The following is a 22,424-nucleotide window of genomic DNA, read 5'->3' as shown; positions in this document are numbered from 1 at the left end:
TCTCGTCCTTCATTAGCGCTGGTGCAAACGCTTCAAATTATTATACCCTGGCTCTCTCGGTCATACCTGTGCATGCACTTGAAACTTACTTTACCAATAAAAGAAGCAAATAGAGAAATAAAATAAAAGTGCTAGCTGGATTAGGCAAACACACTTCATAAAACTGCATTTTCTTTTCTATTCTCCCCCGTGTTACAAGCTTAACTGCTCCCTGTGTAATTTCTCCTAACCTGCTGTTCCTGGAAGAGAATTTCATCTACAAGCTCTTTCTGTGTTTTTTCCTAGTCTTTTCTTTACCTTTTCTTAGATTTGTAACTGTTCCTTTACGTGCTCTACTTAGGCGCCATTAATCTCATTTGAGCTCCTTGTACCTGCTGCTGTTTTCTCCACACCTCATACTGTCTTTTCCCTCTTTCTCTCTTTCTCTGCGGTTGGTGGCTACTTTCCAAAGCGTCTGATGCCCCAATGTTCCTTCGTCTTGTTGTCAGATGTGAATTTGAAAAGCAACAAAATTAACAAGCCTTTACCACTCACACATGGCAGAAGTTTATACTTTAATTTAATGAGCTAAGAAAAGTGTGTTGTGGGGCCCCTACGAGCCATGGTGCTTGCTTCATCATAATTAGGCATGCAGTCATTAGCCACAGCTCTGATTATGGGTCACTGAGGTCAGTTTCAATAATTCCTCAAAAACCTAACCATGCAGTCCCCCCTAACTGTGTAGTTATCTTGCTTTACTGCTGTTTGTGTGATTAGCTGGGAGGAGCTCACGGCAGCATCCTCCCAATAAAAGTGTAGATGGACCGTTCCTTAACTCCTTCTTGCTTCACATACAGATGGCTTGAGGAGGTACAGGGGAGATGCAGGTCTAATAAACAGAATAGAATATCTGCGCCAGGTGTGTTTCTCTGCATTGGTGTCCCATCACAGGCCCACCAGTGTATGTGTGATCTTTGACTCCTGCCAGTTCACAAGCAGGCGGCCAGGAAACGGTTTCAGCCTATCAACCACTGAGGAGATAAAGCCTTTGTATAAGGAATGAGGAAGCAATGAACACATTCAGCCTATCACAGGAGTAGCCCTGAATGTTCCGAATTATAATTTCTTCATGTCACTGTTCGTTATTGAGCCCAAGTAGCTCGCCGTGATCGTATAGTGGTTAGTACTCTGCGTTGTGGCTGCAGCAGGCTCGGTTTGAATTCGAGTCACGGCATTGTGGTTGGCAATGTCACGGCAGTTGGGTTTTTCCTTTACAGAATTCCCAAATGTACCAGTTGTTTTTGTAAAATGTCTATTAAAACAGATCCTTTTCAATATTTAAACGATCTAACGACAAATTATTTAAACACACATGATTATAAGATGTAGGTATACTGTACTTACTGACATAAATTATCGTTCTTGAACATATTTGCGGTAAGGGGAGCGGAGCTCTCCCCCAGGCCAATCAGAATGCAGATGAATGCAGTTGCAGTTGAGTGACCTGTGTTGTGGCTGTCTACAGGGAATGAACATATGTAGCTGTCTCGCAGCCCAATCCAGACGTCAATCGAAGACAGGTTTCAATGCAAATAGAGCAGTAAGTGCAGAGAAATGCTCACTCTCTGAAAATGGCATTTATACAATAGTGAGATTAAATCCAACCTCACCAGTAGATAGGATTTATCAATAAATAAATAAAGCTTCTCCTCTCTGATATGGAATTACCCCCCAAAAAGTATAAGGGAATACCCAATGCTAACCTATGAGAGGGGCAGACCTCACAGTAGTGAAAAATGTAATAGACTGTTTGATACTACTAGGACATACAAACTACCACAGTACATGTCTTACCTTTACTTACATAGCATGATGCCCCTAGGACTACCTAGGGCCTACCTTAGGGGTTACTGATATGTAATAAAATTGGAGTTTAAGGCTTGGCAAGTAGTTTTAAATGCCAAGTCGTAGTGGCAGTACACTGCAGCACAGGCACTGCAGTAGCAGGCTTGAGACAGGTTTGAAATGCTATTTCTTTGGGCGGCACAATCAGTCCCTGGGTATATGGTATACCACTTTACAAGGGGCTTTCAAGTAAATTAAATCTGTCAGTCAGGTATACTCCAATTATACACATGATTAGGGAAGAAGCACGTGCACTTCAGCACTGATTAGTAGCGATAAAGTGATCAGAGTCCTAAGGCCAACAAAAAGATACAGCAAAATGCGGAGGTGAAAAGCAATAAGGTGGGGTTGGGACCACCTTAAGAATGCAAGGTCTAACAAAAACGAACTAAGGATAACATGAGTAAAACATCAGGTTTCTCTACAGCATTTGGTGAGACAAGTGGGCCTTCTTTTATCTTCCATAAATGCAATCTTTCCCGGACCCCTTTATTATATAGCTCTTCCAGGAAAAAATATAAAGCACTTACAAAGGAGCCTCAAATACTCAAAGATGGTAGACTTCTGTAATATGGGCCATATACTAAAAGCAGCACGAAAACAGAGTGCAATAGGGTCCAAAAAACTTGAGTGACCCATGAGAGTATGCATGCAAGCCTATGGTATTCCAAACTAGAGATATACGCATGCAATTTTTGTTTTTACGAGAGAATGTGCCTGCTGAAAAAAACATTATTTTTTAAAAGTGCATTGCAGAATATCAGGAATTTGCTGTGGGACACCTTGAAAACTTGCATACAGATTATGTGCACACACCTTACAGTCAGTTGTTGTGGCCGAGTGGTTAAGGCGATGGACTAGAAATCCATTGGGGTCTCCCCGCGCAGGTTCGAATCCTGCCGACAACGAGAATCTTTTTAACATCGGCTACAATTTCAGAAGTTAACCTTTAGTATTTCTTCCATGTCAGTTTTATAAATAGGTGGCTTATTTTGGTGTCACTATTGCCATATCACATATTTATTATCGCTCCCCCTTTCATATCTTTGCTATAACTCTCGTCCTTCACTAGCGCTGGTGCAAACGCTTCAAATTATTATACCCTGGCTCTCTCGGTCATACCTGTGCATGCACTTGAAACTTACTTTACCAATAAAAGAAGCAAATAGAGAAATAAAATAAAAGTACTAGCTGGATTAGGCAAACACACTTCATAAAACTGCATTTTCTTTTCTATTCTCCCCCGTGTTACAAGCTTAACTGCTCCCTGTGTAATTTCTCCTAACCTGCTGTTCCTGGAAGAGAATTTCATCTACAAGCTCTTTCTGTGTTTTTTCCTAGTCTTTTCTTTCCCTTTTCTTAGATTTGTATCTGTTCCTTTACGTGCTCTACTGAGGCACCATTAATCTCATTTGAGCTCCTTGTACCTGCTGCTGTTTTCTCCACACCTCATACTGTCTTTTCCCTCTTTCTCTCTTTCTCTGCGGTTGGTGGCTACTTTCCAAAGCGTCTGATGCCCCAATGTTCCTTCGTCTTGTTGTCAGACGTGAATTTGAAAAGCAACAAAATTAACAAGCCTTTACCACTCACACATGGCAGAAGTTTATACTTTAATTCAATGAGCTAAGAAAAGTGTGTTGTGGGGCCCCTACGAGCCATGGTGCTTGCTTCATCATAATTAGGCATGCAGTCATTAGCCACAGCTCTGATTATGGGTCACTGAGGTCAGTTTCAATAATTCCTCAAAAACCTAACCATGCAGTCCCCCCTAACTGTGTAGTTATCTTGCTTTACTGCTGTTTGTGTGATTAGCTGGGAGGAGCTCACGGCAGCATCCTCCCAATAAAAGTGTAGATGGACCGTTCCTTAACTCCTTCTTGCTTCACATACAGATGGCTTGAGGAGGTACAGGGGAGATGCAGGTCTAATAAACAGAATAGAATATCTGCGCCAGGTTTGTTTCTCTGCATTGGTGTCCCATCACAGGCCCACCAGTGTATGTGTGATCTTTGACTCCTGCCAGTTCACAAGCAGGCGGCCAGGAAACGGTTTCAGCCTATCAACCACTGAGGAGATAAAGCCTTTGTATAAGGAATGAGGAAGCAATGAACACATTCAGCCTATCACAGGAGTAGCCCTGAATGTTCCGAATTATAATTTCTTCATGTCACTGTTCGTTATTGAGCCCAAGTAGCTCGCCGTGATCGTATAGTGGTTAGTACTCTGCGTTGTGGCCGCAGCAGGCTCGGTTCGAATCCGAGTCACGGCATTGTGGTTGGCAATGTCACGGCAGTTGGGTTTTTCCTTTACAGAATTCCCAAATGTACCAGTTGTTTTTGTAAAATGTCTATTAAAACAGATCCTTTTCAATATTTAAACGATCTAACGACAAATTATTTAAACACACATGATTATAAGATGTAGGTATACTGTACTTACTGACATAAATTATCGTTCTTGAACATATTTGCGGTAAGGGGAGCGGAGCTCTCCCCCAGGCCAATCAGAATGCAGATGAATGCAGTTGCAGTTGAGTGACCTGTGTTGTGGCTGTCTACAGGGAATGCACATATGTAGCTGTCCCGCAGCCCAATCCAGACGTCAATCGAAGACAGGTTTCAATGCAAATAGAGCAGTAAGTGCAGAGAAATGCTCACTCTCTGAAAATGGCATTTATACAATAGTAAGATTAAATCCAACCTCACCAGTAGATAGGATTTATCAATAAATAAATAAAGCTTCTCCTCTCTGATATGGAATTACCCCCAAAAAAGTATAAGGGAATACCCAATGCTAACCTATGAGAGGGGCAGACCTCACAGTAGTGAAAAATGTAATAGACTGTTTGATACTACTAGGACATACAAACTACCACAGTACATGTCTTACCTTTTACTTACATAGCATGATGCCCCTAGGACTACCTAGGGCCTACCTTAGGGGTTACTGATATGTAATAAAATTGGAGTTTAAGGCTTGGCAAGTAGTTTTAAATGCCAAGTCGTAGTGGCAGTACACTGCAGCACAGGCACTGCAGTAGCAGGCTTGAGACAGGTTTGAAATGCTATTTCTTTGGGCGGCACAATCAGTCCCTGGGTATATGGTATACCACTTTACAAGGGGCTTTCAAGTAAATTAAATCTGTCAGTCAGGTATACTCCAATTATACACATGATTAGGGAAGAAGCACGTGCACTTCAGCACTGATTAGTAGCGATAAAGTGATCAGAGTCCTAAGGCCAACAAAAAGATACAGCAAAATGCGGAGGTGAAAAGCAATAAGGTGGGGTTGGGACCACCTTAAGAATGCAAGGTCTAACAAAAACGAACTAAGGATAACATGAGTAAAACATCAGGTTTCTCTACAGCATTTGGTGAGACAAGTGGGCCTTCTTTTATCTTCCATAAATGCAATCCTTCCCGGACCCCTTTATTATATAGCTCTTCAAGGAAAAAATATAAACACTTACAAAGGAGCCTCAAATACTCAAAGATGGTAGACTTCTGTAATATGGGCCATATACTAAAAGCAGCACGAAAACAGAGTGCAATAGGGTCCAAAAAACTTGAGTGACCCATGAGAGTATGCATGCAAGCCTATGGTATTCCAAACTAGAGATATACGCATGCAATTTTTGTTTTTAGGAGAGAATGTGCCTGCTGAAAAAAACATTATTTTTTAAAAGTGCATTGCAGAATATCAGAAATTTGCTGTGGGACACCTTGTAAACTTGCATACAGATTATGTGCATACACCTTACAGTCAGTTGTTGTGGCCGAGTTGTTAAGGCGATGGACTAGAAATCCATTGAGGTCTCCCCGCGCAGGTTCGAATCCTGCCGACAACGAGAATCTTTTTAACATCGGCTACAATTTCCGAAGTTAACCTTTAGTATTTCTTCCATGTCAGTTTTATAAATAGGTGGCTTATTTTGGTGTCACTATTGCCATATCACATATTTATGATCGCTCCCCCTTTCATATCTTTGCTATAACTCTCGTCCTTCATTAGCGCTGGTGCAAACGCTTCAAATTATTATACCCTGGCTCTCTCGGTCATACCTGTGCATGCAGTTGAAACTTACTTTACCAATAAAAGAAGCAAATAGAGAAATAAAATAAAAGTGCTAGCTGGATTAGGCAAACACACTTCATAAAACTGCATTTTCTTTTCTATTCTCCCCCGTGTTACAAGCTTAACTGCTCCCTGTTTAATTTCTCTTAACCTGCTGTTCCTGGAAGAGAATTTCATCTACAAGCTCTTTCTGTGTTTTTTCCTAGTCTTTTCTTTCCCTTTTCTTAGATTTGTAACTGTTCCTTTACGTGCTCTATTTAGGCGCCATTAATCTCATTTGAGCTCCCTGTACCTGCTGCTGTTTTCTCCACACCTCATACTGCCTTTTCCCTCTTTCTCTCTTTCTCTGCGGTTGGTGGCTACTTTCCAAAGCGTCTGATGCCCCAATGTTCCTTCGTCTTGTTGTCAGGCGTGAATTTGAAAAGCAACAAAATTAACAAGCCTTTACCACTCACACATGGCAGAAGTTTATACTTTAATTCAATGAGCTAAGAAAAGTGTGTTTTGGGGCCCCTACGAGCCATGGTGCTTGCTTCATCATAATTAGGCATGCAGTCATTAGCCACAGCTCTGATTATGGGTCACTGAGGTCAGTTTCAATAATTCCTCAAAAACCTAACCATGCAGTCCCCCCTAACTGTGTAGTCATCTTGCTTTACTGCTGTTTGTGTGATTAGCTGAGAGGAGCTCACGGCAGCATCCTCCCAATAAAAGTGTAGATGAACCGTTCCTTAACTCTTTCTTGCTTCACATACAGATGGCTTGAGGAGGTACAGGGGAGATGCGGGTCTAATAAACAGAATAGAATATCTGCACCAGGTGTGTTTCTCTGCATTGGTGTCCCATCACAGGCCCACCAGTGTATGTGTGATCTTTGACTCCTGCCAGTTCACAAGCAGGCGGCCAGGAAACGGTTTCAGCCTATCAACCACTGAGGAGATAAAGCCTTTGTATAAGGAATGAGGAAGCAATGAACACATTCAGCCTATCACAGGAGTAGCCCTGAGTGTTCCGAATTATAATTTCTTCATGTCACTGTACGTTATAGAGCCCAAGTAGCTCGCCGTGATCGTATAGTGGTTAGTACTCTGCGTTGTGGCCGCAGCAACCTCGGTTCGAATCCGAGTCACGGCATTGTGGTTGGCAATGTCACGGCAGTTGGGTTTTTCCTTTACAGAATTCCCAAATGTACCAGTTGTTTTTGTAAAATGTCTATTAAAAACAGATCCTTTTCAATATTTAAACGATCTAACGACAAATTATTTAAACACACATGATTATAAGATGTAGGTATACTGTACTTACTGACATAAATTATCATTCTTGAATATATTTGCGGTAAGGGGAGCGGAGCTCTCCCCCAGGCCAATCAGAATGCAGATGAATGCAGTTGCAGTTGAGTGACCTGTGTTGTGGCTGTCTACAGGGTATGCACATATGTAGCTGTCTCGCAGCCCAATCCAGACGTCAATTGAAGACAGGTTTTCATGCAAATAGAGCAGTAAGTGCAGAGAAATGCTCACTCTCTAAAAATGGCATTCATACAATAGTAAGATTAAATCCAACCTCACCAGTAGATAGGATTGATCAATAAATAAATAAAGCTTCTCCTCTCTGATATGGAATTACCCCCCAAAAAGTATAAGGGAATACCCAATGCTAACCTATGAGAGGGGCAGATCTCACAGTAGTGAAAAATGTAATAGACTGTTTGATACTAATAGGACATACAAACTACCACAGTACATGTCTTACCTTTTACTTACATAGCATGATGCCCCTAGGACTACCTAGGGCCTACCTTAGGGGTTACTGATATGTAATAAAATTGGAGTTTAAGGCTTGGCAAGTAGTTTTAAATGCCAAGTCGAAGTGGCAGTACACTGCAGCACAGGCACTGCAGTAGCAGGCTTGAGACAGGTTTGAAATGCTATTTCTTTGGGCGGCACAATCAGTCCCTGGGTATATGGTATACCACTTTACAAGGGGCTTTCAAGTAAATTAAATCTGTCAGTCAGGTATACTCCAATTATACACATGATTAGGGAAGAAGCACGTGCACTTCAGCACTGATTAGTAGCGATAAAGTGATCAGAGTCCTAAGGCCAACAAAAAGATACAGCAAAATGCGGAGGTGAAAAGCAATAAGGTGGGGTTGGGACCACCTTAAGAATGCAAGGTCTAACAAAAACGAACTAAGGATAACATGAGTAAAACATCAGGTTTCTCTACAGCATTTGGTGAGACAAATGGGCCTTCTTTTATCTTCCATAAATGCAATCTTTCCCGGACCCCTTTATTATATAGCTCTTCAAGGAAAAAATATAAAGCACTTACAAAGGAGCCTCAAATACTCAAAGATGGTAGACTTCTGTAATATGGGCCATATACTAAAAGCAGCACGAAAACAGAGTGCAATAGGGTCCAAAAAACTTGAGTGACCCATGAGAGTATGCATGCAAGCCTATAGTATTCCAAACTAGAGATAAACGCATGCAATTTTTGTTTTCAGGAGAGAATGTGCCTGCTGAAAAAAACATTATTTTTAAAAAGTGCATTGCAGAATATCAGGAATTTGCTGTGGGACACCTTGAAAACTTGCATACAGATTATGTGCACACGCCTTACAGTCAGTTGTTGTGGCCGAGTGGTTAAGGCGATGGACTAGAAATCCATTGGGATCTCCCCGCGCAGGTTCGAATCCTGCCGACAACGAGAATCTTTTTAACATCGGCTACAATTTCAGAAGTTAACCTTTAGTTTTTCTTCCATGTCAGTTTTATAAATAGGTGGCTTATTTTGGTGTCACTATTGCCATATCACATATTTATTATTGCTCCCCCTTTCATATCTTTGCTATAACTCTCGTCCTTCATTAGTGCTGGTGCAAACGCTTCAAATTATTATACCCTGGCTCTCTCGGTCATACCTGTGCATGCCCTTGAAACTTACTTTACCAATAAAAGAAGCAAATAGAGAAATAAAATAAAAATACTAGCTGAATTAGGCAAACACACTTCATAAAACTGCATTTTCTTTTCTATTCTCCCCGAGTTACAAGCTTAACTGCTCCCTGTGTAATTTCTCTTAACCTGCTGTTCCTGGAAGAGAATTTCATCTACAAGCTCTTTCTGTGTTTTTTCCTAGTCTTTTCTTTCCCTTTTCTTAGATTTGTAACTGTTCCTTTATGTGCTCTATTTAGGCGCCATTAATCTCATTTGAGCTCCTTGTACCTGCTGCTGTTTTCTCCACACCTCATACTGTCTTTTCCCTCTTTCTCTCTTTCTCTGCGGTTGGTGGCTACTTTCCAAAGTGTCTGATGCCCCATTGTTCCTTCGTCTTGTTGTCAGACGTGAATTTGAAAAGCAACAAAATTAACGAGCCTTTACCACTCACACATGGCAGAAGTTTATACTTTAATTCAATGAGCTAAGAAAAGTGTGTTGTGGGGCCCCTACGAGCCATGGTGCTTGCTTCATCATAATTAGGCATGCAGTCATTAGCCACAGCTCTGATTATGGGTCACTGAGGTCAGTTTCAATAATTCCTCAAAAACCTAACCATGCAGTCCCCCCTAACTGTGTAGTCATCTTGCTTTACTGCTGTTTGTGTGATTAGCTGAGAGGAGCTCACGGCAGCATCCTCCCAATAAAAGTGTAGATGAACCGTTCCTTAACTCTTTCTTGCTTCACATACAGATGGCTTGAGGAGGTACAGGGGAGATGCAGGTCTAATAAACAGAATAGAATATCTGCGCCAGGTGTGTTTCTCTGCATTGGTGTCCCATCACAGGCCCACCAGTGTATGTGTGATCTTTGACTCCTGCCAGTTCACAAGCAGGCGGCCAGGAAACGGTTTCAGCCTATCAACCACTGAGGAGATAAAGCCTTTGTATAAGGAATGAGGAAGCAATGAACACATTCAGCCTATCACAGGAGTAGCCCTGAGTGTTCCAAATTATAATTTCTTCATGTCACTGTACGTTATTGAGCCCAAGTAGCTCGCCGTGATCGTATAGTGGTTAGTAGTCTGCGTTGTGGCTGCAGCAACCTCGGTTCGAATCCGAGTCACGGCATTGTGGTTGGCAATGTCACGGCAGTTGGGTTTTTCCTTTACAGAATTCCCAAATGTACCAGTTGTTTTTGTAAAATGTCTATCAAAAACAGATCCTTTTCAATATTTAAACGATCTAACGACAAATTATTTAAACACACATGATTATAAGATGTAGGTATACTGTACTTACTGACATAAATTATCGTTCTTGAACATATTTGCGGTAAGGGGAGCGGACCTCTCCCCAGGCCAATCAGAATGCAGATGAATGCAGTTGCAGTTGAGTGACCTGTCTTGTGGCTGTCTACAGGGAATGCACATATGTAGCTGTCTCGCAGCCCAATCCAGACATCAATTGAAGACAGGTTTTGATGCAAATAGAGCAGTAAGGGCAGAGAAATGCTCACTCTCTAAAAATGGCATTTATACAATAGTAAGATTAAATCCAACCTCACCAGTAGATAGGATTTATCAATAAATAAATAAAGCTTCTCCTCTCTGATATGGAATTACCCCCCAAAAAGTATAAGGGAATACCCAATGCTAACCTATGAGAGGGGCAGACCTCACATTAGTGAAAAATGTAATAGACTGTTTGATACTACTAGGACATACAAACTACCACAGTACATGTCTTACCTTTTACTTACATAGCATGATGCCCCTAGGACTACCTAGGGCCTACCTTAGGGGTTACTGATATGTAATAAAATTGAAGTTTAAGGCTTGGCAAGTAGTTTTAAATGCCAAGTCGATGTGCTGCAGTACACTGCAGCACAGGCACTGCAGTAGCAGGCTTGAGACAGGTTTGAAATGCTATTTCTTTGGGCGGCACAATCAGTCCCTGGGTATATGGTATACCACTTTACAAGGGGCTTTCAAGTAAATTAAATCTGTCAGTCAGGTATACTCCAATTATACACATGATTAGGGAAGAAGCACGTGCACTTCAGCACTGATTAGTAGCGATAAAGTGATCAGAGTCCTAAGGCCAACAAAAAGATACAGCAAAATGCGGAGGTGAAAAGCAATAAGGTGGGGTTGGGACCACCTTAAGAATGCAAGGTCTAACAAAAACGAACTAAGGATAACATGAGTAAAACATCAGGTTTCTCTACAGCATTTGGTGAGACAAATGGGCCTTCTTTTATCTTCCATAAATGCAATCTTTCCCGGACCCCTTTATTATATAGCTCTTCAAGGAAAAAATATAAAGCACTTACAAAGGAGCCTCAAATACTCAAAGATGGTAGACTTCTGTAATATGGGCCATATACTAAAAGCAGCACGAAAACAGAGTGCAATAGGGTCCAAAAAACTTGAGTGACCCATGAGAGTATGCATGCAAGCCTATAGTATTCCAAACTAGAGATAAACGCATGCAATTTTTGTTTTCAGGAGAGAATGTGCCTGCTGAAAAAAACATTATTTTTAAAAAGTGCATTGCAGAATATCAGGAATTTGCTGTGGGACACCTTGAAAACTTGCATACAGATTATGTGCAGACGCCTTACAGTCAGTTGTTGTGGCCGAGTGGTTAAGGCGATGGACTAGAAATCCATTGGGATCTCCCCGCGCAGGTTTGAATCCTGCCGACAACGAGAATCTTTTTAACATCTGCTACAATTTCAGAAGTTAACCTTTAGTTTTTCTTCCATGTCAGTTTTATAAATAGGTGGCTTATTTTGGTGTCACTATTGCCATATCACATATTTATTATTGCTCCCCCTTTCATATCTTTGCTATAACTCTCGTCCTTCATTAGTGCTGGTGCAAACGCTTCAAATTATTATACCCTGGCTCTCTCGGTCATACCTGTGCATGCCCTTGAAACTTACTTTACCAATAAAAGAAGCAAATAGAGAAATAAAATAAAAATACTAGCTGAATTAGGCAAACACACTTCATAAAACTGCATTTTCTTTTCTATTCTCCCCGAGTTACAAGCTTAACTGCTCCCTGTGTAATTTCTCTTAACCTGCTGTTCCTGGAAGAGAATTTCATCTACAAGCTCTTTCTGTGTTTTTTCCTAGTCTTTTCTTTCCCTTTTCTTAGATTTGTAACTGTTCCTTTATGTGCTCTATTTAGGCGCCATTAATCTCATTTGAGCTCCTTGTACCTGCTGCTGTTTTCTCCACACCTCATACTGTCTTTTCCCTCTTTCTCTCTTTCTCTGCGGTTGGTGGCTACTTTCCAAAGTGTCTGATGCCCCATTGTTCCTTCGTCTTGTTGTCAGACGTGAATTTGAAAAGCAACAAAATTAACGAGCCTTTACCACTCACACATGGCAGAAGTTTATACTTTAATTCAATGAGCTAAGAAAAGTGTGTTGTGGGGCCCCTACGAGCCATGGTGCTTGCTTCATCATAATTAGGCATGCAGTCATTAACCACAGCTCTGATTATGGGTCACTGAGGTCAGTTTCAATAATTCCTCAAAAACCTAACCATGCAGTCCCCCCTAACTGTGTAGTCATCTTGCTTTACTGCTGTTTGTGTGATTAGCTGAGAGGAGCTCACGGCAGCATCCTCCCAATAAAAGTGTAGATGAACCGTTCCTTAACTCTTTCTTGCTTCACATACAGATGGCTTGAGGAGGTACAGGGGAGATGCAGGTCTAATAAACAGAATAGAATATCTGCGCCAGGTGTGTTTCTCTGCATTGGTGTCCCATCACAGGCCCACCAGTGTATGTGTGATCTTTGACTCCTGCCAGTTCACAAGCAGGCGGCCAGGAAACGGTTTCAGCCTATCAACCACTGAGGAGATAAAGCCTTTGTATAAGGAATGAGGAAGCAATGAACACATTCAGCCTATCACAGGAGTAGCCCTGAGTGTTCCGAATTATAATTTCTTCATGTCACTGTACGTTATTGAGCCCAAGTAGCTCGCCGTGATCGTATAGTGGTTAGTAGTCTGCGTTGTGGCCGCAGCAACCTCGGTTCGAATCCGAGTCACGGCATTGTGGTTGGCAATGTCACGGCAGTTGGGTTTTTCCTTTACAGAATTCCCAAATGTACCAGTTGTTTTTGTAAAATGTCTATCAAAAACAGATCCTTTTCAATATTTAAACGATCTAACGACAAATTATTTAAACACACATGATTATAAGATGTAGGTATACTGTACTTACTGACATAAATTATCGTTCTTGAACATATTTGCGGTAAGGGGAGCGGACCTCTCCCCAGGCCAATCAGAATGCAGATGAATGCAGTTGCAGTTGAGTGACCTGTCTTGTGGCTGTCTACAGGGAATGCACATATGTAGCTGTCTCGCAGCCCAATCCAGACATCAATTGAAGACCGGTTTTGATGCAAATAGAGCAGTAAGGGCAGAGAAATGCTCACTCTCTAAAAATGGCATTTATACAATAGTAAGATTAAATCCAACCTCACCAGTAGATAGGATTTATCAATAAATAAATAAAGCTTCTCCTCTCTGATATGGAATTACCCCCCAAAAAGTATAAGGGAATACCCAATGCTAACCTATGAGAGGGGCAGACCTCACATTAGTGAAAAATGTAATAGACTGTTTGATACTACTAGGACATACAAACTACCACAGTACATGTCTTACCTTTTACTTACATAGCATGATGCCCCTAGGACTACCTAGGGCCTACCTTAGGGGTTACTGATATGTAATAAAATTGAAGTTTAAGGCTTGGCAAGTAGTTTTAAATGCCAAGTCGATGTGCTGCAGTACACTGCAGCACAGACACTGCAGTAGCAGGCTTGAGACAGGTTTGAAATGCTATTTCTTTGGGCGGCACAATCAGTCCCTGGGTATATGGAATACCACTTTACAAGGGGCTTTCAAGTAAATTAAATCTGTCAGTCAGGTATACTCCAATTATACACATGATTAGGGACGAAGCACGTGCACTTCAGCACTGATTAGTAGCGATAAAAAGATCAGAGTCCTAAGGCCAACAAAAAGATACAGCAAAATGTGGAGGTGAAAAGCAATAAGGTGGGGTTGGGACCACCTTAAGAATGCAAGGTCTAACAAAAACGAACTAAGGATAACATGAGTAAAACATCAGGTTTCTCTACAGCATTTGGTGAGACAAGTGGGCCTTCTTTTATCTTCCATAAATGCAATCATTCCCGGACCCCTTTATTATATAGCTCTTCAAGGAAAAAATATAAAGCACCTACAAAGGAGCCTCAAATACTCAAAGATGGTAGACTTCTGTAATATGGGTCATATACTAAAAGCAGCACGAAAACAGAGTGCAATAGGGTCCAAAAACTTGAGTGACCCATGAGAGTATGCATGCAAGCCTATGGTATTCCAAACTAGAGATATACGCATGCAATTTTTGTTTTTAGGAGAGAATGTGCCTGCTGAAAAAAACATTATTTTTAAAAAGTGCATTGCAGAATATCAGGAATTTGCTGTGGGACACCTTGAAAACTTGCATACAGATTATGTGCACACACCTTACAGTCAGTTGTTGTGGCCGAGTGGTTAAGGCGATGGACTAAAAATCCATTGGGGTCTCCCCGCGCAGGTTCGAATCCTGCCGACAACGAGAATCTTTTTAACATCGGCTACAATTTCAGAAGTTAACCTTTAGTATTTCTTCCATGTCAGTTTTATAAATAGGTGGCTTATTTTGGTGTCACTATTGCCATATCACATATTTATTATCGCTCCCCCTTTCATATCTTTGCTATAACTCTCGTGCTTCATTAGCGCTGGTGCAAACGCTTCAAATTATTATACCCGGGCTCTCTCGGTCAAACCTGTGCATGCACTTGAAACTTACTTTACCAATAAAAGAAGCAAATAGAGAAATAAAATAAAAGTGCTAGCTGGATTAGGCAAACGCACTTCATAAAACTGCATTTTCTTTTCTATTCTCCCCCGTCTTACAAGCTTAACTGCTCCCTGTGTAATTTCTCTTAACCTGCTGTTCCTGGAAGAGAATTTCATCTACAAGCTCTTTCTGTGTTTTTTCCTAGTCTTTTCTTTCCCTTTTCTTAGATTTGTAACTGTTTCTTTACGTGCTCTATTTAGGCGCCATTAATCTCATTTGAGCTCCTTGTACCTGCTGCTGTTTTCTCCCCACCTCATACTGTCTTTTCCCTCTTTCTCTCTTTCTCTGCGGTTGGTGGCTACTTTCCAAAGCGTCTGATGCCCCAATGTTCCTTCGTCTTGTTGTCAGACGTGAATTTGAAAAGCAACAAAATTAACGAGCCTTTACCACTCACACATGGCAGAAGTTTATACTTTAATTCAATGAGCTAAGAAAAGTGTGTTGTGGGGCCCCTACGAGCCATGGTGCTTGCTTCATCATAATTAGGCATGCAGTCATTAGCCACAGCTCTGATTATGGGTCACTGAGGTCAGTTTCAATAATTCATCAAAAACCTAACCATGCAGTCCCCCCTAACTGTGTAGTTATCTTGCTTTACTGCTGTTTGTGTGATTAGCTGGGAGGAGCTCACGGCAGCATCCTCCCAATAAAAGTGTAGATGGACCGTTCCTTAACTCTTTCTTGCTTCACATACAGATGGCTTGAGGAGGTACAGGGGAGATGCAGGTCTAATAAACAGAATAGAATATCTGCGCCAGGTGTGTTTCTCTGCATTGGTGTCCCATCACAGGCCCACCAGTGTATGTGTGATCTTTGACTCCTGCCAGTTCACAAGCAGGCGGCCAGGAAACGGTTTCAGCCTATCAACCACTGAGGAGATAAAGCCTTTGTATAAGGAATGAGGAAGCAATGAACACATTCAGCCTATCACAGGAGTAGCCCTGAGTGTTCCGAATTATAATTTCTTCATGTCACTGTACGTTATTGAGCCCAAGTAGCTCGCCGTGATCGTATAGTGGTTAGTACTCTGCGTTGTGGCCGCAGCAACCTCGGTTCGAATCCGAGGCACGGCATTGTGGTTGGCAATGTCACGGCAGTTGGGTTTTTCCTTTACAGAATTCCCAAATGTACCAGTTGTTTTTGTAAAATGTCTATTAAAAACAGATCCTTTTCAATATTTAAATGATCTAACGACAAATTATTTAAACACACATGATTATAAGATGTAGGTATACTGTACTTACTGACATAAATTATCGTTCTTGAACATATTTGCGGTAAGGGGAGCGGACCTCTCCCCCAGGCCAATCAGAATGCAGATGAATGCAGTTGCAGTTGAGTGACCTGTGTTGTGGCTGTCTACAGGGAATGCACATATGTAGCTTTCTCGCAGCCCAATCCAAACGTCAATTGAAGACAGGTTTTCATGCAAATAGAGCAGTAAGTGCAGAGAAATGCTCACTCTCTAAAAATGGCATTTATGCAATAGTAAGATTAAATACAACCTCACCAGTAGATAGGATTGATCAATAAATAAATAAAGCTTCTCCTCTCTGATATGGAATTACCCCCCAAAAAGTATAAGGGAATACCCAATGCTAACCTATGAGAGGGGCAGACCTCACAGTAGTGAAAAATGTAATAGACTGTTTGATACTACTAGGACATACAAACTACCACAGTACATGTCTTACCTTTTACTTGCATATCATGATGCCCCTAGGACTTCTTAGGGCCTACCTTACGGGTTACTGATATGTAATAAAATTGGAGTTTAAGGCTTGGCAAGTAGTTTTAAATGCCAAGTCGAAGTGGCAGTACACTGCAGCACAGGCACTGCAGTAGCAGGCTTGAGACAGGTTTGAAATGCTATTTCTTTGGGCGGCACAATCAGTCCCTGGGTATATGGTATACCACTTTACAAGGGGCTTTCAAGTAAATTAAATCTGTCAGTCAGGTATACTCCAATTATGCACATGATTAGGGAAGAAGCACGTGCACTTCAGCACTGATTAGTAGCGATAAAGTGATCAGAGTCCTAAGGCCAACAAAAAGATACAGCAAAATGCGAGGTGAAAAGCAATAAGGTGGGGTTGGGACCACCTTAAGAATGCAAGGTCTAATAAAAAAACGAACTAAGGATAACATGAGTAAAACATCAGGTTTCTCTACAGCATTTGGTGAGACAAGTGGGCCTTCTTTTATCTTCCATAAATGCAATCCTTCCTGGACCCCTTTATTATATAGCTCCTCCAGGAAAAAATATAAAGCACTTACAAAGGAGCCTCAAATACTCAAAGATGGTAGACTTCTGTAATATGGGCCATATACTAAAAGCAGCACGAAAACAGAGTGCAATAGGGTCCAAAAAACTTGAGTGACCCATGAGAGTATGCATGCAAGCCTATGGTATTCCAAACTAGAGATATACGCATGCAATTTTTGTTTTTACGAGAGAATGTGCCTGCTGAAAAAAACATTATTTTTTAAAAGTGCATTGCAGAATATCAGGAATTTGCTGTGGGACACCTTGAAAACTTGCATACAGATTATGTGCACACACCTTACAGTCAGTTGTTGTGGCCGAGTGGTTAAGGCGATGGACTAGAAATCCATTGGGGTCTCCCCGTGCAGGTTCGAATCCTGCCGACAACGAGAATCTTTTTAACATCGGCTACAATTTCAGAAGTTAACCTTTAGTATTTCTTCCATGTCAGTTTTATAAATAGGTGGCTTATTTTGGTGTCACTATTGCCATATCACATATTTATTATCGCTCCCCCTTTCATATCTTTGCTATAACTCTCGTCCTTCATTAGCGCTGGTGCAAACGCTTCAAATTATTATACCCTGGCTCTCTCGGTCATACCTGTGCATGCACTTGAAACTTACTTTACCAATAAAAGAAGCAAATAGAGAAATAAAATAAAAGTGCTAGCTGGATTAGGCAAACACACTTCATAAAACTGCATTTTCTTTTCTATTCTCCCCCGTGTTACAAGCTTAACTGCTCCCTGTGTAATTTCTCCTAACCTGCTGTTCCTGGAAGAGAATTTCATCTACAAGCTCTTTCTGTGTTTTTTCCTAGTCTTTTCTTTCCCTTTTCTTAGATTTGTAACTGTTCCTTTATGTGCTCTACTGAGGCGCCATTAATCTCATTTGAGCTCCTTGTACCTGCTGCTGTTTTCTCCACACCTCATACTGTCTTTTCCCTCTTTCTCTCTTTCTCTGCGGTTGGTGGCTACTTTCCAAAGCGTCTGATGCCCCAATGTTCCTTCGTCTTGTTGTCAGACGTGAATTTGAAAAGCAACAAAATTAACAAGCCTTTACCACTCACACATGGCAGAAGTTTATACTTTAATTCAATGAGCTAAGAAAAGTGTGTTGTGGGGCCCCTACGAGCCATGGTGCTTGCTTCATCATAATTAGGCATGCAGTCATTAGCCACAGCTCTGATTATGGGTCACTGAGGTCAGTTTCAATAATTCCTCAAAAACCTAACCATGCAGTCCCCCCTAACTGTGTAGTTATCTTGCTTTACTGCTGTTTGTGTGATTAGCTGGGAGGAGCTCACGGCAGCATCCTCCCAATAAAAGTGTAGATGGACCGTTCCTTAACTCTTTCTTGCTTCACATACAGATGGCTTGAGGAGGTACAGGGGAGATGCAGGTCTAATAAACAGAATAGAATATCTGCGCCAGGTTTGTTTCTCTGCATTGGTGTCCCATCACAGGCCCACAAGTGTATGTGTGATCTTTGACTAATGCCAGTTCACAAGCAGGCGGCCAGGAAACGGTTTCAGCCTATCAACCACTGAGGAGATAAAGCCTTTGTATAAGGAATGAGGAAGCAATGAACACATTCAGCCTATCACAGGAGTAGCCCTGAGTGTTCCGAATTATAATTTCTTCATGTCACTGTACGTTATTGAGCCCAAGTAGCTCGCCGTGATCGTATAGTGGTTAGTACTCTGCGTTGTGGCCGCAGCAACCTCGGTTCGAATCTGAGTCACGGCATTGTGGTTGGCAATGTCACGGCAGTTGGGTTTTTCCTTTACAGAATTCCCAAATGTACCAGTTGTTTTTGTAAAATGTCTATTAAAAACAGATCCTTTTCAATATTTAAACGATCTAACGACAAATTATTTAAACACACATGATTATAAGATGTAGGTATACTGTACTTACTGACATAAATTATCGTTCTTGAACATATTTGCGGTAAGGGGAGCGGAGCTCTCCCCCAGGCCAATTAGAATGCAGATGAATGCAGTTGCAGTTGAGTGACCTGTGTTGTGGCTGTCTACAGGGAATGCACATATGTAGCTGTCTCGCAGCCCAATCCAGACGTCAATCGAAGATAGGTTTCAATGCAAATAGAGCAGTAAGTGCAGAGAAATGCTCACTCTCTAAAAATGGCATTTATACAATAGTAAGATTAAATCCAACCTCACCAGTAGATAGGATTTATCAATAAATAAATAAAGCTTCTCCTCTCTGATATGGAATTACCCCCCAAAAAGTATAAGGGAATACCCAATGCTAACCTATGAGAGGGGCAGACCTCACAGTAGTGAAAAATGTAATAGACTGTTTGATACTACTAGGACATACAAACTACCACAGTACATGTCTTACCTTTTACTTACATAGCATGATGCCCCTAGGACTACTTAGGGCCTACCTTAGGGGTTACTGATATGTAATACAATTGGAGTTTAAGGCTTGGCAAGTAGTTTTAAATGCCAAGTCGAAGTGGCAGTACACTGCAGCACAGGCACTGCAGTAGCAGGCTTGAGACAGGTTTGAAATGCTATTTCTTTGGGCGGCACAATCAGTCCCTGGGTATATGGTATACCACTTTACAAGGGGCTTTCAAGTAAATTAAATCTGTCAGTCAGGTATACTCCAATTATACACATGATTAGGGAAGAAGCACGTGCACTTCAGCACTGATTAGTAGCGATAAAGTGATCAGAGTCCTAAGGCCAACAAAAAGATACAGCAAAATGCGGAGGTGAAAAGCAATAAGGTGGGGTTGGGACCACCTTAAGAATGCAAGGTCTAACAAAAACGAACTAAGGATAACATGAGTAAAACATCAGGTTTCTCTACAGCATTTGGTGAGACAAGAGGGCCTTCTTTTATCTTCCATAAATGCAATCCTTCCTGGACCCCTTTATTATATAGCTCCTCCAGGAAAAAATATAAAGCACTTACAAAGGAGCCTCAAATACTCAAAGATGGTAGACTTCTGTAATATGGGCCATATACTAAAAGCAGCACGAGAACAGAGTGCAATAGGGTCCAAAAAACTTGAGTGACCCATGAGAGTATGCATGCAAGCCTATGGTATTCCAAACTAGAGATATACGCATGCAATTTTTGTTTTTACGAGAGAATGTGCCTGCTGAAAAAAACATTATTTTTTAAAAGTGCATTGCAGAATATCAGGAATTTGCTGTGGGACACCTTGAAAACTTGCATACAGATTATGTGCACACACCTTACAGGCAGTTGTTGTGGCCGAGTGGTTAAGGCGATGGACTAGAAATCCATTGGGGTCTCCCCGCGCAGGTTCGAATCCTGCCGACAACGAGAATCTTTTTAACATCGGCTACAATTTCAGAAGTTAACCTTTAGTATTTCTTCCATGTCAGTTTTATAAATAGGTGGCTTATTTTGGTGTCACTATTGCCATATCACATATTTATTATCGCTCCCCCTTTCATATCTTTGCTATAACTCTCGTCCTTCATTAGCGCTGGTGCAAACGCTTCAAATTATTATACCCTGGCTCTCTCGGTCATACCTGTGCATGCACTTGAAACTTACTTTACCAATAAAAGAAGCAAATAGAGAAATAAAATAAAAGTGCTAGCTGGTTTAGGCAAACACACTTCATAAAACTGCATTTTCTTTTCTATTCTCCCCCGTGTTACAAGCTTAACTGCTCCCTGTGTAATTTCTCCTAACCTGCTGTTCCTGGAAGAGAATTTCATCTACAAGCTCTTTCTGTGTTTTTTCCTAGTCTTTTCTTTCCCTTTTCTTAGATTTGTAACTGTTCCTTTACGTGCTCTACTGAGGCGCCATTAATCTCATTTGAGCTCCTTGTACCTGCTGCTGTTTTCTCCACACCTCATACTGTCTTTTCCCTCTTTCTCTCTTTCTCTGCGGTTGGTGGCTACTTTCCAAAGCGTCTGATGCCCCAATGTTCCTTCGTCTTGTTGTCAGACGTGAATTTGAAAAGCAACAAAATTAACAAGCCTTTACCACTCACACATGGCAGAAGTTTATACTTTAATTCAATGAGCGAAGAAAAGTGTGTTGTGGGGCCCCTACGAGCCATGGTGCTTGCTTCATCATAATTAGGCATGCAGTCATTAGCCACAGCTCTGATTATGGGTCACTGAGGTCAGTTTCAATAATTCCTCAAAAACCTAACCATGCAGTCCCCCCTAACTGTGTAGTTATCTTGCTTTACTGCTGTTTGTGTGATTAGCTGGGAGGAGCTCACGGCAGCATCCTCCCAATAAAAGTGTAGATGGACCGTTCCTTAACTCTTTCTTGCTTCACATACAGATGGCTTGAGGAGGTACAGGGGAGATGCAGGTCTAATAAACAGAATAGAATATCTGCGCCAGGTTTGTTTCTCTGCATTGGTGTCCCATCACAGGCCCACAAGTGTATGTGTGATCTTTGACTCCTGCCAGTTCACAAGCAGGCGGCCAGGAAACGGTTTCAGCCTATCAACCACTGAGGAGATAAAGCCTTTGTATAAGGAATGAGGAAGCAATGAACACATTCAGCCTATCACAGGAGTAGCCCTGAGTGTTCCGAATTATAATTTCTTCATGTCACTGTACGTTATTGAGCCCAAGTAGCTCGCCGTGATCGTATAGTGGTTAGTACTCTGCGTTGTGGCCACAGCAACCTCGGTTCGAATCTGAGTCACGGCATTGTGGTTGGCAATGTCACGGCAGTTGGGTTTTTCCTTTACAGAATTCCCAAATGTACCAGTTGTTTTTGTAAAATGTCTATTAAAAACAGATCCTTTTCAATATTTAAACGATCTAACGACAAATTATTTAAAGACACATGATTATAAGATGTAGGTATACTGTACTTACTGACATAAATTATCGTTCTTGAACATATTTGCGGTAAGGGGAGCGGAGCTCTCCCCCAGGCCAATCAGAATGCAGATGAATGCAGTTGCAGTTGAGTGACCTGTGTTGTGGCTGTCTACAGGGAATGCACATATGTAGCTGTCCCGCAGCCCAATCCAGACGTCAATCGAAGACAGGTTTCAATGCAAATAGAGCAGTAAGTGCAGAGAAATGCTCACTCTCTAAAAATGGCATTTATACAATAGTAAGATTAAATCCAACCTCACCAGTAGATAGGATTTATCAATAAATAAATAAAGCTTCTCCTCTCTGATATGGAATTACCCCCCAAAAAGTATAAGGGAATACCCAATGCTAACCTATGAGAGGGGCAGACCTCACAGTAGTGAAAAATGTAATAGACTGTATGATACTACTAGGACATACAAACTACCACAGTACATGTCTTAC

General features: G+C 41.4%; 7 non-coding genes across 7 annotated transcripts; all 7 read left to right on the top strand.

Moving 5' to 3' along the window:
• Positions 1-2,710: 2,710 nt before the first annotated feature.
• On the top strand, positions 2,711-2,792 carry TRNAS-AGA (transfer RNA serine (anticodon AGA)). Its single transcript has one exon. It is a non-coding gene; the product is annotated as a tRNA-Ser (tRNA).
• Positions 2,793-4,081: 1,289 nt separating this feature from the next.
• On the top strand, positions 4,082-4,153 carry TRNAH-GUG (transfer RNA histidin (anticodon GUG)). Its single transcript has one exon. It is a non-coding gene; the product is annotated as a tRNA-His (tRNA).
• Positions 4,154-7,021: 2,868 nt separating this feature from the next.
• TRNAH-GUG (transfer RNA histidin (anticodon GUG)) lies at positions 7,022-7,093 on the top strand. Its single transcript has one exon. It is a non-coding gene; the product is annotated as a tRNA-His (tRNA).
• Positions 7,094-8,592: 1,499 nt separating this feature from the next.
• On the top strand, positions 8,593-8,674 carry TRNAS-AGA (transfer RNA serine (anticodon AGA)). The gene has a single exon. It is a non-coding gene; the product is annotated as a tRNA-Ser (tRNA).
• Positions 8,675-14,475: 5,801 nt separating this feature from the next.
• On the top strand, positions 14,476-14,557 carry TRNAF-AAA (transfer RNA phenylalanine (anticodon AAA)). Its single transcript has one exon. It is a non-coding gene; the product is annotated as a tRNA-Phe (tRNA).
• A 2,861-nt stretch (positions 14,558-17,418) lies between these two features.
• Positions 17,419-17,500, top strand: TRNAS-AGA (transfer RNA serine (anticodon AGA)). The gene has a single exon. It is a non-coding gene; the product is annotated as a tRNA-Ser (tRNA).
• Positions 17,501-20,360: 2,860 nt separating this feature from the next.
• TRNAS-AGA (transfer RNA serine (anticodon AGA)) lies at positions 20,361-20,442 on the top strand. Its single transcript has one exon. It is a non-coding gene; the product is annotated as a tRNA-Ser (tRNA).
• Positions 20,443-22,424: the final 1,982 nt, after the last annotated feature.

This window comes from Lissotriton vulgaris, chromosome 1_1, assembly GCF_964263255.1.
Source record: "Lissotriton vulgaris chromosome 1_1, aLisVul1.2, whole genome shotgun sequence".
NCBI lineage: Eukaryota > Metazoa > Chordata > Amphibia > Caudata > Salamandridae > Lissotriton > Lissotriton vulgaris.
This window is presented reverse-complemented; position numbering and strand designations above follow the sequence as displayed.